The sequence below is a fragment of the Bubalus kerabau genome, chromosome 4 (assembly GCF_029407905.1).
Source record: "Bubalus kerabau isolate K-KA32 ecotype Philippines breed swamp buffalo chromosome 4, PCC_UOA_SB_1v2, whole genome shotgun sequence".
Lineage (NCBI taxonomy): Eukaryota > Metazoa > Chordata > Mammalia > Artiodactyla > Bovidae > Bubalus > Bubalus kerabau.
The window spans coordinates 100461854-100475362 of record NC_073627.1 but is presented as its reverse complement, the minus strand read 5'-3'; the positions used below and the strand labels follow the sequence as shown (position 1 = coordinate 100475362).

The 13509-nt window shown below is 38.6% G+C and overlaps 1 long non-coding RNA gene across 3 annotated transcripts in view; it reads right to left on the bottom strand.

Annotated features, from left to right (window-relative positions):
• LOC129650016 (uncharacterized) overlaps nucleotides 1-13509 on the bottom strand; it is a 421016-nt gene that overhangs the window by 207398 nt on the left and 200109 nt on the right. For all 3 annotated transcript variants that reach the window (XR_008713533.1, XR_008713531.1, XR_008713532.1), the window contains exon 3: nucleotides 13455-13496. This is a non-coding gene — a long non-coding RNA (uncharacterized LOC129650016). The remainder of the gene's footprint in view (nucleotides 1-13454; nucleotides 13497-13509) is intronic.

Below are 13509 nucleotides of genomic sequence, written 5' to 3'. Positions count from 1 at the left end.
GGGGGTGGGGGATGTTTTGGGAAAACATGGGTAGACTGAACTAAAAAAAGGGAAAGAAAGAATTGAAACTCCAGTGTACTATATTTTATCAGGATCCACAGGTATTTGATTTATGGAGAAAAGGAGGGCTCCAAAATTTTTTTCATTCTCTTTCTTCTTTCAGGTCCTGAAAGCAAGCCAAACTGCTTTAAGTTCTCAAACATTTTGATACATTTATTAAGGGTTTGCTATTCCAGCAACTATCAAGACAAACTGGGTAAAAATATCAAAACAAAGTATGGTTTTAATGTGACTTATTAAGTGGATATAGCTTTATTATTTTGCTTCCATTTATAAGGTCATGCCACGTGGAAAATTTCAATAATTAGAGAAAAGAATACAGAGGCAAATGAAAAACACTTTAAGATGTGATACCCAGTGGCAACTACTGCTCTCATGTTGGTGAAAATTTTTCTACAGCTTTAAATCAGTTCAGTTCAGTTCAGTCGCTCAGGTCATGTCTGACTCTTTGAGACCCCATGAACCACAGCACACCAGGCCTCCCTGTCCATCACCAACTCCCGGAGTCCACCCAAACCCATGTCCATTGAGTCAGTATGTCATCCAACCATACCATCTTCTGTCGTCCCCTTCTCATCCTGCCCTCAATCTTTCCCAGCATCAGGGTCTTTTCAAATGAGTCCGATCTTCTTCGCATCAGGTGGCCAAAGTTGCCCGGAGCCAGCGTGAGGAACTCCACCCATGGCAAAGGTCATGAGGAAGGAGGCTCGGCATACGCAAAGGTGGGATCGAGCCTCAGGAGTCCCCCTGGAAATTCTCGAGCATCTACCCCCAAAACCAGAGTCTGCCTACTTTACTGCTTTGTGCTCTCACCTACACCTCTGACTTTACGGGGGGCTGTCCCCCACCACCTCTCTCTGAAAAAGAGTTAACTTACAGATCCAGTTACTAAAGTTCCTGGGCGTGACAAGAGTGTTTAAACTGTCTAAATACAGATTCCTTTGAGCAGTTAAAAGATTGATTAGAAATTGTATTGGTGAAGGGTTTTTCACTTGTTGGGCCAATATTTGCTGCTAAGTTTCCATATCCCTTACCTACTGTGTCCCTGGCAGTGTATTGATTGATATAATTGGTGTATAGGAATGTAAGTAGTAGCTTTAATGTTTGTAACCTTGGACCCTTAAGTTAATTCTTTTTCTTGTTATAGCCCACCACACCTTTGCCCTATAGGAATGCAACTTTATCTAATGCTTTTGGAGGGTGGCGCCTGACTAATCACCTTTAGAGAAAAATAAGTTTTCTGAAGAAAGGGTCTTAAAATGTTAACAGGCCTCTGGGCCAGAAGATGATGCAAATAACCTAAACTTCTACATATGATAAGTTTGCAGGAAGAAAGCCTGGCTTACTGCATGACTCTACCCCTTCCCCCATTATCCTCTATGCATAACTTAAGGTATAAAAACTACTTTGGAAAATAAAGTGCGGGTCTTGTTCACCGAAACTTGGTCTCCCCATGTCATTCTTTCTCTCACCTTCTGGCTGAATTGGAGCGTAGAGGCTCATCAAGCCTACTAACTATGCCTGGGCTTCTAAGATCTGACTGGGGAGGCCTTAGTGTCTCCTCTCCTTCGGGAGAACGGGAGGACGCCTGCGGCCTACGTAGGTGACATAAATTCCTTATTTTGGAATTTTATTAGCTTTCCACGTAAACCAGGTTATTCAGCCTCTTTTCTCCACTGAATTTTCTCATTGAGCTATCCTTATTTAACCACTCTTTATGTCTTTAATTCTATTGTATCCTGATCACCGAAGCCATCTCCCTTCGAATTCCCTGGATTCACTGGGGCTGGACCTCGGCACAAAGTATTGGAGTTTCAGCTTCAACATCAGTCCTTCCAGTGAACACCCAGGTCTGATCTCCTTTAGGATGGACTGGTTGGATCTACTTGCAGTCCAAGGGACTGTCAAAGAGTCTTCTCCAACACCACAATTCATAGTCCAACTCTCACATCCATATATGACCACTGGAAAATCGATAGCCTTGAATAGATGGACCTTTGCTGACAAAGTAATGTCTCTCCTTTTTAATATGATGTCTAGGTTGGTCATAACTTTCCTTCCAAGGAGTAAGCGTCTTTTAATTTCATGACTGCAATCACCATCTGCAGTGATTTTGGAGCCAAAATAAATAAATAAATAAATAAAGTCAGCCACTGTTTCCACTGTTTCCCCATCTATTTGCCATGAAGTGATAGGACCAGATGCCATTATCTTAGTTTTCTGAGTGTTGAGCTTTAAGCCAACTTTTTCACTCTCCTCTTTCATTTTCATCAAGAGGCTCTTTAGTTCTTCACTTTCTGCCATAAGGGTGGTGTCATCTGCATATCTGAGGTTAATAATAATTCTCCTGGAAATCTTGATTCCAGAGTGTGCTTTGTCCAGCCCAGCATTACTCATGATGTACACTGCATATAAGTTAAATAAACAGAGTGACAATATACAGCCTTGACGTACTCCTTTTCCTCTTTGGAACCAGCCTGTTGTTCCATGTCCAACTGTTGGACATGTTGCATGTCTAACTGTTGCTTCCTGACCTGCATACAGGTTTCTCAAGAGGCAGATCAGGTGGTCTGGTATTCCCATCTCTTGAAGAATTGTCCACACTTTACTGTGATCCACACAGTCAAAGGCTTTGGCATAGTCAATAAGGCAGAAATAGATGTTTTTCTGGAACTCTCTTGCTTTTTTGATGATCCAACAGATGTTAGCAATTTGATCTCTGGTTCCTCTGCCTTTGCTACACCAACTATACATCAAATCCAGGCCTGGTGCATGGATTTTAAAGTTTTTTCTTACAACTGTGGAGATTTCAGGGCATGTGTGCTGAATGTAAAATATCTAGTTTACTTGGCAGTCTCTTGTGTAAATTACAGTAAAACAAGCAAATGAAATTTAAAGAAAAAAATAAGTTTGATCACAAAATGCCAAAAAAACCCTCTACCAACTGTAGAATATGATTACATTATAATACAATTTTAACTATAGTTAAATTTACATATATTTACATATATAAATAAACATAGGCATATATATATACTTTTATATTATATATTTTATTATGAATTTATTTATTTTAATTGGAGGCTAATTACTTTACAATATTGTATCGGTTTTGCCATACATCAACATGAATCTGCCACGGGTGTACACATGTTCCCCATCCTGAACCCCCCTCCCACCTCCCTCCCCATCCCATCCCTCTGGGTCATCCCAGTGCACCAGACCCTAGCATACTGTATAATGCATCAAACCTGAACTGGAAATTCATTTCACATATGATATTATACATGTTTTAATGCCATTCTCCAAAATCATCCCACCCTCACCTTCTCCCACAGAGTCCAAAAGACTGTTCTATACATCTGTGTCTCTTTTGCTGTCTCGTATACAAGGTTATCGTTACCATCTTTCTAAATTCCATATATATGCATTAGTATACTGTATTGGTGTTTTTCTTTCTGGCTTACTTCACTCTGTATAATAGGCTCCAGTTTCATCCACCTCATTAGAACTGATTCAAATGTATTCTTTTTAATCACTGAGTAATACTCCATTGTGTATATGTACCACAGCTTTCTTATCCATTCATCTGCTGATGGACATCTAGGTTGCTTCCATGTCCTGGCTATTATAAACAGTGCTGCGATGAACATTGGGGTACACGTGTCTCTTTCAATTCTGGTTTCCTCAGTGTGTATGCCCAGCAGTGGGATTGCTGGGTCATAAGGCAGTTCTATCTCCAGTTTTTTAAGGAATCTCCACACTGTTCTCCATAGTGGCTTGTACTAGTTTGCATTCCCATCAACAATGTAAGCGGCTTCCCTTTTCTCCACACCCTCTCCAGGATTTAATGCTTGTAGACTTCTGGATCGCAGCCATTCTGACTGGAGTGAAATGGTACCTCATTGTGGTTTTGATTTGCATGTCTCTGATAATGAGTGATGTTGAGCATCTTTTCATGTGTTTGTTAGCCATCTGTATGTCTTCTTTGGAGAAATGTCTGTTTAGTTCTTTGGCCCATTTTTTGATTGAGTCATTTATTTTTGTGGAATTGAGCTGCAGGAGTTGCTTGTATATTTTTGAGATTAATTATTTGTCAGTTGCTTCATTTGCTATTATTTTCTCCCATTCTGAAGGCTGTCTTTTCACTTGGTTAATAGTTTCCTTTGATGTGCAGAAGCTTTTAATTTTAATTAGGTCCCATTTGTTTATTTTTGTTTTTATTTCCAATATTCTGGGAGGTGGGTCATAGATGATCCTGCTGTGATTTATGTCGGAGAGTGTTTTGCCTATGTTTTCCTCTAGGAGTTTTATAGTTTCTGGTCTTACATTTAGATCTTTAATCCATTTTGAGTTTATTTTTGTGTATGGTGTTAGACGGAGAAGGCAATGGCACCCCACTCCAGTACTCTTGCCTGGAAAATCCCATGGACGGAGGAGCCTGGTGGGCTACAGTCCATGGGGTCGCTACAAGTCTGACACGACCAAGCGACTTCACTTTCACTTTTCACTTTCATGCACTGGAGAAGGAAATGGCAACCCACTCCAGTGTTCTTGCCTGGAGAATCCCAGGGATGGCGGAGTCTCATGGGCTGCCGTCTATGGGGTCGCACAGAGTCAGACACAACTGAAGCGACTTAGCAGCAGCAGTAGCAGTAGCATGGTGTTAGAAAGTGTTCTAGTTTCATTCTTTTACAAGTGGTTGACCAGTTTTCCCAGCACTAATTGTTAATATGATTACATTATATGTTAATATGAATACATTTTAATACAATTTTAACTATAGTTAACTTTATATATTTACATATATAAAGATAAACATAGGCATTTATATACTTTTATATTATATTATTATATGTTACTTTTTCATGCCATTTACTTTTTAAAAACATCTCATCATCATGAGTACTAATTATTAACTGGAAAATAATTAGACCTTTAAAGGTGCTGCTTGCTGTTTCATCTCCTTTATTTATTTCTAAGAAAAGGATTCCCTCAAAAAAACTCCTCTATAGTCCTCTTATTTTCAGATTGATATTTCCTGGGAAATTCCTTCTTGCCCTCAACATCTCTTAGCCCTAAATTCTACCTCTAAACCATTAAATGTAAAGAGAGAGAACATGGGTGTAATTATCAATTTTCTAGAGCAAGAGGGTATCAGTGATTCATTAGCCTCTAAGTAAACCAAGGTGCACAGCTTCTTTCAGTCTTTCCCTGTTCTGATGACTTATAGGAACACTTAGTGCTATTTACTATGTTTTTCCTTGGATGCTGAACAGGACCAGATAAGCTTAACATTTCATTTGACAGGTATTTAAGACACACAATGTTCTAAGTGCACTGTATGGATTATTCTACTAACTTCTTAGAACCATCATATAAGGTAAAAGTCATTCCTGTCTTTATAGGAATAGAGGATTACTGATTCTCAAGGAGAGTAAGTTGAATGTCTATATAATTTGTCATTGTGGAACAGGTGGGTGAAACAGGAATGGGGAACAACTACCCAATGGGTAATGAGTTTTATTTGGGGTGGTAGAATATTCTGGAACTATACTGACATTGTGAATGTATCACTAATGTACTACATGTCACTTTATTGCTTATGATAATGGTTAAAGAAGGTTGAGCATTGCATAATCGAGGCTTTTGAACTGTGGTGCTAAAGAAGACTCTTGAGAGTCCCTTGGACAGCAAGGAGATCAAACCAGGCAACCCTAAAGGAAATCAGTCCTGAATATTCATTGGAAGGACTGAGGTTGAAGCTGAAGCTCCAATATTTTGGCCACCTGATACAAGGAGCTGTCTAATTGGAAAAGAACTTGATGCTGGGAAAGATTGAAGGCAGGAGGAAAATGGGGCAACAGAGGATGAGATGGTTGGATGGCATCACTGACTCGATGGACATGAATTTGAGCAAACTCTGGGAGAGTTCCCTGAAGGACTGGGAAGCCAGGTGTGCTGCAGCCCATGGGGTCACAAAGAGTCAGACTCAACTTAGGGACTGAACAACAACAAAAAATTTATATTTTGTGAATTTTCACTCAATTAAAGATAATATAGCAGAGATCAAACCCAGTCTGACTCCAGAGACCACATTCTTTAGCATTATATACTACTGCCTCTTACATGGCTATATTAGTCTTTCCTGGTAGCTCAGCAGTAAAGAATCTGCCTGCCAATGCAGGAAACACGAGTTCAGTTCCTGAGTTGGGAAGATCCCCTGGAGAAGGAAATGGCAACCCACTCCAGTATTCTTGCCTGGAAATTCCATGGACAGAGGCATCTGGTGGGCCACAGTCCACAGGTTCACAAAAGAGTCAGACACAGTGTTTAGCAACTAAACAACAACAATTTAAAAGCATAGCAATGTGAAGTCTTGATTGTGTGGGAAAATAACTATGACAGCATATATATGTTTCCCTGTTTCTCTTAATAATACAAGAACTGCCTTAACCATTAATAAAAATACACAGACGCTAATTCTGTGGGAGTAAAAGGCCTTACATTGAATAATGTCTGTTTTCTTATAATAAAATAAACGGTGCTATTTTCTTTTAATAGGAAAAAGTAAGTCTGGTATAGGAGAGTGTTATATGTTTGGGAAACCCAAAAGTTTGAAAGGGTCATCCTGCAAGATTTGCTCCAATAGCTTTGACTATCTCATCCTTATGAAAATGAAAGAGAAAGTTTTTCAGTTGTGTCCAACTCTCTGCGACCCCATGGACTATACAGTCCATTGAATTCTCCAGGCTAGAATATTGGAGTGGGTAGTGGTTCCCTTCTCCAGGGGATCTTCCCAACCCAGGGATCAAACCCAGGTTTCCTGCATTGCAGGTGAATTCTTCACCAGCTGAACCACCAGGGAAACCCCAGAATACTGGAGTGGGTAGCATATGCCTTCTCCAGAGGATCTTCCCAACTCAGGAATGGAACCAGGGTCACCTGCATTGCACGAAGATTCTTTACCAGCTGAGCTATCAGGGAAGCCCTGGTATCTCTGGTATAAGGAAGGTATCTTATCCTTATAATAGACTTCTATTCTTGATATTTCCTCAAGGCTTCCAAATTATATGTAAAATTACCTTCTTACTGTTTCCTTATCTGGACTTCTAGATAATACATTTTCATTGTCTCCACCATCTCCAATATATATGGAGATGGCTGATATATCAGCCATCATATATATATATTACTCAACATACTAACCATAAGAACTCTTAAATCTTAGCAGTTAAACAGTAGCACTCCTTGCATGAAAAAATACATAAAGAGGTATTTCATTGAAAGGATACAAAGATGCCATGTAAGCACATAAAAAGATGTTCAAACTCACTAGCCATTAGATAAATGAAAATTAATACTACAGTGAGATATCACTGTGCATCTATCAGAATGGCTAAAATACAAAGATTGATGACACCATATGTTGCCAGGGATGCAAAGAAGAAAGGTAGGTGTCACTCTGAGTTTTCTTCTGTTGGCTTGTAGGCAGCTACCATCTTACTTTGTGCTCACATGACTCCTTTTTGTGCATACAAAGGATGGTGGAATAGTGGGATAGATTCTTGTAAAACCATGAATACTATCAGGTCATGAACCTACCTGTAGGTCATGTACTTTAATTACCTCCTAAAAGCCCAACCTCTAAATACAGTCACATTGGGGTGAGATCTTCAATATATGAATTTGAGGAGGACACAATTTAGTCTGCAGCAATTACTTTCCTGTGCTGTATAACAAATTACCACAAATTTAGCAGCTCAAAACACACATTTATTATCTTGAAATTTATGGGCATAGGCCCAAGCATGACTTGGGTTAGTCCTTTGCATGGCTGCAACTAAAATATCAGGTTCTTATCTGAAAAATCCACTATCAATATATCCACTTTCAACTGGTATGGGAAAAGCAAAGTGTTCTCCTTTACTCTCACTCACAATGCTTCTGACACCAGATATATGGAATTTTACCACATCATGCATTTCTCAGATACCAAGTGGGGATCCTGGAATAAAATCCACTTCTGACACCAGCCAGAGTCACCATAGCAAAGATCTTACAGGTTAAGGGCTCAGTCTTGTGAGACTTCCCCACAAACACTGAGATGCCAATCTCTGGTCCAAGTTGTTACCTGTGCTTCTAACCAACTAGCTATAAATCAGAAGTTCCCATGACCCTTGTCCTTGGATTTGATTAATTTGCTAGAGTGACGCACAGAACTCAGGAAAGCAGTTTACTCACTAGATTCCAGGAGATCTTCCCAACCCAGGGATTGAACTCAGGTCTCCCGCATTGCAGGCAGATTCTTTACCAGCTGAGCCATAAGTTGAGCCCCTATTACAAATATCAATCTATTAAAGTGTATGAATGAACAACAAGATGAAGAGACATAGAATGAGATCTAGATGAGCCCTGAGGGCAGGAGCTTCTGTCCCTATGGAGTTTGGGTGTGTCACCTTTCTAGCATGTGGATTTATTCACATGCCATTTATAAACCCCCCAAGCCATTTATTTGAGTGATTTTTTTTAAAGTTTTCATCACGGAGATATGATCAATCATAACTCAATCTCTAGCCTTTCTCCCCTTTCTTGAAAAAACAGGAAGGGAGACTGAAAGTTCTAATCTTCTAATCATGTCTTGGTTTTATTTATTTATTTTTTTAGTGACTAGCCCCATCATGGAGCTACCTAGGAGTCACATCACTAGAATGAAAAGACTCCTGTCTCCCAGAAAATTCCAAACGGTTTTAAGAATTCTGCATTAGGAACAAGGGTCAAAGAAAAAATATTACAACAAAAGATACTCCTAGTACTCTTAGGAAATTACAGTGGTTTTAAGGTTCTGTGCCAGGAACTGGGGGCAGATATATATATGTGTGTGTGTATACACACACACACACACACACACACATACATATGTGTATAAATATTTATTATTTCACACAAGTTTACTCAGGGTGTGCACACAATATATCTTATGACTATAGGAATTGCATCCTTGACTTCTTGCTGGCTGTCATCCAGAAGCCACTGTCAGCTATAGAGGCTTTCAGTTTTTTGCCATGTTGCCCTCTCTATAGATCCTCTCCCACCATGGCAGCTTACTTCAAGGCCAGCGGGAGAGCAGGAACCAATCTTCTAAAAAGAAAGCATAGCCTTATATAATGCAGTGCACACGTGGGACTGTAAACTCATCAGTGCTGTCACGTAACAATCACAGGAGTGGTTTCCTGTCCCCTTCTCCATACTCCATAGGCTAGAAGAAAGTCAGAGGTTCTGCCCACATCTATGGGAAGGGATTACAAAAAGGTATGAACACCAGCAGTTAGGACTCAGGAGTGTCACACAGAATGTGTTCAGTGCAATTATATAAAATATAAAAGACATCAAAATATCAAAAAAGTCACACATATATATGCCACATAAACATAATCACCATTAATGACGCTGAATGCATTTCTTTCCAGTCTTTTTCTGTGTGCTGTTCTTGATCCCTGTCCCCTAACAAAAACACATCATATGTATAATTGTTTCAGTCCTGATTTTTAAGAACACAGCCTCCTTAAATGATCTTCAAAATAATGAATTTTACTATTAAGTAGTAGTAAAATTTTTACAATTATGCAGTTGTTTATTTATAACACATTTATTAAATGTCTTAAATATAATTTATTTGACAGTTTCCTTATAATTCGACAGCTAATTTTGTTCCTATTATCATGTTATAAGTAACCCTATGATAAACATCTTCAGTTCAGTCACTTAGTCATGTCTGACTCTTTGCAACCCCATGAATCACAGCACACCAGGCCTCCCTAACCATCACCAACTCCCGGAGTTTACCCAAACTCATGTCCATCGAGTCGGGATGCCATCCAGCCACCTCATCCTCTGTCGTCCCCTTCTCCTCTTGCCCCCAATCCCTCCCAGCATCAGAGTCTTTTCCAATGAGTCAACTCTTTGCATGAGGTGGCCAAAGTACTGGAGTTTCAGCTTTAGCATCATTCCTTCCAAAGAACATCCAGGGCTGATCTCCTTTAGAATAGACTGGTTGGATCTCCTTGCAGTCCAAGGGAATCTCAAGAGTCTTCTCCAACACCACATTTCAAAAGCATCAATTCTTAGGCACTCAGCTTTCTTCACAGTCCAACTCTCTCATCCATGCATGACCACTGGAAAAACCATAGCCTTGACTAGATGGACCTTTGTTGGCAAAGTAATGTCTCTGCTTTTCAATATGCTATCTAGGTTGGTCATAATTTTCCTTCCAAGAAGTAAGCATCTTTTAATTTCATGGCTGAAATCACCATCTGCAGTGATTTTGGAGCCCCAAAAATAAAGTCTGACACTGTTTCCACTATTTCCCCATCTATTTCCCATGAAGTGATGGGACCAGATGCCATGATCTTCGTTTTCTGAATGTTGAGCTTTAAGCCAACTTTTTCACTCTCCTCTTTCACTTTCATCAAGAGGCTTTTTAGTTCACCTTCACTTTCTGCCATAAGGGTGGTGTTATCTGCATATCTGAGGTTATTGATAAACATCTTACTCCTACAAAAATAACCTTCAAATATAACTTAAATTTTACCTTCAAGAACACGTGGGAGGATTTCACTTTCCAATTCCAAATCCATACCACCATCTCTCTTTTAGTTCAGACAACAGATTCCTAACTGATTTTCCTGCCTTTTTTTGACACCTTCCCACCATTCTGCTTCCACATTTGACTGGTAATCAACCAATTGATCATCACCTTTTAAGACACCTGAGTGTCAAGCCCTCCAGGGAGCCAGACTGATTAGAATGACTTTTTCATAAGGCCCTCTCATTGGCGCCTCACCCCTGTATTATGTTACCACATCATTTTAAAATCACATGTTTCCTAGTCTCCTGATGTTCATTTCCCTGAAGGCAGAGAACCTCTATTTAGTTTCTTTTCTGCACTCTTAGCACCTAACACTCTATATGAGATACAGTAGTTTCTCAGTAAGTGAGCTGAAGTAAACTATTAAAACTAAGATAATTTGGGTGTGTAGGAGAGATGTATAATTTTTCTAAGCCATCTACATTTTACAATATAGTTTTTCATCCTTGAGCACACTAACAAGGGCTAAAATTAAATCAAAGACATGCGGTACACTCTTTTACAACATAAAGACCCTTTGTATCAAGGGCAATTTTTTTGGCCATTCCACACAACTTGTGGGATCTTAGTTCCCTGACCAGTGATTTCACCCAGGCCCCGGCAATGAAAGATGGTCCTAACTACTAGACTGCCAGGGAGCTCCCTCAAATGTAATATTTTAAAAAAGGAACCGATATAAAAATGGTTAAGAAGTTCACAACACTTCTTTTATCAAAAAGATTGTACAAAGATAAAGACATATTATACAGGCTTATATAACCTCAAATTTACAAATGCAGAATCATTTCTCTACTATTCACAGAATGATAGAGGTAATTATTTACAAGTTTAACACAAAACTGAACTCATTACAGAAATGGGAAGTGGTAAAAGAACATTTATTAAATGTCTATTATGTAGCATGTATAAATATGTGCTTTATGACAAATTTATCATTTTAATAGTCACAAAACCTCTGTGAAAATTATTGCTAAATCCATTTTATATCTGAAATAACCTGGCCAGGACAGCTAGTGAGTGACAGAGTGGCTCTTAAAACTCAGGAAGGTCCAGTTTCAAAGCCACAATCCTCCCACTTCCTCACACTGTGAGAACACCTAGGAAATGCCCTAGTTTTCAGTTCATTATCAGAAATACTGCTCTGCAGAATACCAGGGGAAAAAGTAGTAATGACTAGCAGCAGGCTTGAGGTTGAGGCTGCACATCTATTGGAAACTGAGATTATTTGCATTGTGCTATTTGATTTAGTTCCCTGCCAAGTGTCATGCCAGAGCCCTGACACAACAGAGGTTTGTGCCTGGAGCCATTCATTCCCTGTCTGGCAGAACACATTGGCTGGCATGCTTTCCTTGGATATTCTAAAGTCACACTAGTCTCTGAATAGAGGCTGAAAAATGACTAAGAGGAAAAGCTTATGAAAAGAGGAAAAAAAAAAAAAAAAAACAGTGTATTTCAATTTCAAAATCTCAGAAAATTATCCAGATATGCAGATGAGTAGTTTATTGTTTCCTGGAAGGGTAACATGTGGAACACATAACATAATTTAGATCCAAATTTAAAATATAAATGTGTATATAAGCGTATTTTCAAAAAAGAGCTATGCATAAAATAGAACAGACATCAATTATTATTCATGATGGCATATATAGCCACAATTTTTCTTATAACCACAAAACAACGTCCAAGTTTTCTTTCAATATAAAGTTACTTTATCATGCAGAAAAATAAAAAGAACTGCCTTGCCAAATTCTGTGTGGGGTTTGGAAGGACCCCAAATAGAATAAATGATCTAGAGAATATTTAGAGAAATTATAACAGACATTTGTGAATCCATTTGATATTTAAATATCTCTAAATGAACAACATCAAAGCTTGTATCAATACTTTATCACTTAAGTTCCTCATGTGTTAGTTCATCTTTTCATCTACTTTCTCCATAGCAAAGAACTGGGTTTAATTGCTCCTATCTGTGAGTTTCAGTTTTACTTTAAATAGCCTTCATCCTGTCCACTACAGTCCTGAGGATCTCAGTCTCCACAGTCCTAACTCAGATTTCCCACCAAGTACTTTTTATTCACGGTATACATTTTCTTTTCAGCTATGTTATAGGATTCAAGGTTACTACAATTCTTGATCTTTGTAAAGTTCTTTGTTCCATTTTTTTTAATAACAGAACTCAATTTTGAAATCATAGGCATCCTTTACCAGCCTTGTACTGACCCCCTTATCTTTCGGGTACCACATTAACATCTTATTTAGCTATATGTGTACTTATTTTCCTGCTTGCTTCCTATTTTCATGCTGATTTGCAATTTTTAAATGATTTCCACACTTGATTTGCCAAAACTAGACATGTAGTTTTTGACAGGCAATTTAACTAACCTATATCCTATTTCAATAATTTACTCATCAGCATCATTAATGACTATGTTAAATACCTTCCATCAGCCTTAGAATAGTTCCACCGCTTTGTTAGCAGGCACATTAGCAACAATAGTTCTTTGAATACAGGTTGTGTGGATTAAGACATCCTGTGGCAAGGCAATACTATGCATTTAACAATTAGACTTTAATTCTGTTACTTTATCACTAGAGTCATATTTTGCCAGATCAAAGAGTATATATCATATACATAAATATGTATTACAATTCCATACAGCTAAGCCTGAGACAATAATGCAATTGTTATAACATTCGTATACGTTACTCATGAAGAAAGTTGGAAATATGTTTTAAATAGGCATACCTTTGACCAAGGCACATCCTGCTGTGGTCTCAGGACAGGAACCTATTGTGAAAAA